General features: G+C 38.9%; 1 pseudogene; it reads right to left on the reverse strand.

Annotated features, from left to right (window-relative positions):
• Window positions 1–390: 390 nt before the first annotated feature.
• Window positions 391–1,540, reverse strand: LOC120201804 (annotated as a pseudogene).
• Between the last annotated feature and the right edge of the window lie 663 nt (window positions 1,541–2,203).

Consider the following 2,203-nt stretch of genomic DNA (forward strand, 5'->3'; position numbering starts at 1 on the left):
TCATTTTAATTTAGGGTATTTACAAATTAGTCCTTAAGATTCAACTATAAATACCCTAGCTTATTTAGCTTCAAAACCACCCCAAAGCATTCTAGTTTTCTTCTAATATTAGAGAGAATTTAGAGAGTTTCTTGAGATTTGTTTTCTCCTTTTTATCAAGAGAGAATTATCATTGTTTTCTCCTTGGTAGATCGAGAGAGGTTGTAATTCCTATTTTTCTCATAGTGAAATTCTTCTACCGTTGCCCGTGGTTTTTACCCTATATTATTTAGGGATTTTCTACATAAATTTTGTGTCTCTTTTATCTTCAATTTTTATTTTCTCAAATTATCAGTTGCATTTTTGCTCTATCCGATAGTCGTCTTTCGCAACAAAAATGTATGAAAAATATCAGGAATTTGAGACTAAAAGAGCATCCCAGATCATGTCCATGTCCAAAGAAGGCATTCTACTTAAATGTACATCATCCACATCTGATGATACACACTTTTGAGCTTTCTTCTTATTCTCATTCATTTCAGATTCTTCCTTGCTCCTCTCCTCAAATTGCCACTCTCTTTTTGTTGTGTTCTGGTTTAAATCTTCATCTTTTGCCTGCACCAACGGTGGGTTGTTCGACTTCTTGTTACCAGCAATGCCCTGTGAAACTGCTTGCAACTTGGCTTCAAGAAGTGCAGCAGTATTCCCGTTCAAAGAATTGGCCTTGAGTTGATGCTTAAGATCCAAAAAAATTCAAATGTGCATATTCTCCACGCAACATGTATGCCGCCGTATCGTATACCTTAGCTGCTTCTTCTGTAATGTCGAAAGTCCCTAGCCAAACCCTCGTCCGATTTCTCGGAAGCCGTATCTCGGCAACCCATTTCCCCCAATGTCTTTGCCTTACCCCTCTGAATAACTTTCCAGATGACGATGAAGCCGATGACAACGAACCCTTTTGGTCCCGATTTCGCAATCTGCGTCCAGTGTTCTTCATAGGTTGAGTCTTGGTATTGCTAAGCCAATAATCACTGTAACCTCTGGATTCAAAACTTGTCAACCTCCGGTTCATTCCAAGCCATTCGTTGCCAGTTTGAGACTGAATCCAACCAAGCTGAGGCATTTCGAATGATTGGTTTTCAGACAAGATCGATCCAGGCTCACCCTTTTCGCCAACGGCTCGTGTGGTCGGATCTAACACGGCAGGTTCCTGCGAAAACAAAGTTAATCCGGGGAATCTCGATGGAAAAGGCGGTTCGGAAACTAGAACTCGGTTCAGTTTCAGAAAAGACTCCAGGAAGTTCAATGGCATGTCAGAAACAAGACCAGTATGTGGGAGAACATAACTGAACCCTGAACACAACAAGCTCGAATGATGTTCATTCAAAACAACCTGTCTAAAAATTCCAGGGATGTTTTTCAACAGATTGTATTCAGTTGAAGTACCACAAATGATGGGATCACTAAGACATCTGGAAGCAGTTGGGATGCCATAAATGTAAGATGGCAATTCCTTGTTCATCAAAGTTTCTGTTTTAGGAAATTGGTCTTTCCCACTCATAATTTTTGTCCGATAACAGAACAAATACAAGATATAAAGAAACGATGCATTTGGAAGTACAATATAAGCCTTAATCTGAAGGCTTCTGCTAAAGGTTTACTATAATAATAATAATTTAGCTTTTCTAAATTGAAACAGTGGTTTGCCACGTGCAAGCAATTATCTTTCTTCCATGTCTTTTATTATTGAGAAAATAACCTCGGTGACCAAAAATGCCTTATAATATACGATTTTAACTAACTTTTTTTTGATTTGCCAAAATGACCAACTAAATCGCAATGCGATCGATAATTCGCAACGCGATCTCCGGTATCACAAATCAGTTTCCATATTCGCAACACGATTCTGACTATCGCATTGCGATTTTCTAAATTTGCGTTACGATTTTCCTAATTCACAATGCGAATACGTAAATCGCAATGCGAATATGTCTATCGCAATGCGATTTACATAGCGCCATTCGTATCGCAACGCGTATTTTTTTTTCAAATTCCAAACACGAATATATTAATATATCAGAACACTGAACCGTCTACAGTATATCCCGTAATCGTAACTCATAACCTAAAACCCTAAATCACAACTCAGTCTCATCTCCATCTCTCACTCTCTAAGGCGACATCCGTCCCCATCTCCGACGAAATCAGTCCCCATCTCCGACGA

The sequence above is a fragment of the Hibiscus syriacus genome, unplaced genomic scaffold (assembly GCF_006381635.1).
Source record: "Hibiscus syriacus cultivar Baekdansim isolate YM2019G1 unplaced genomic scaffold, ASM638163v2 tig00008013_pilon, whole genome shotgun sequence".
NCBI classification, from domain to species: domain Eukaryota; kingdom Viridiplantae; phylum Streptophyta; class Magnoliopsida; order Malvales; family Malvaceae; genus Hibiscus; species Hibiscus syriacus.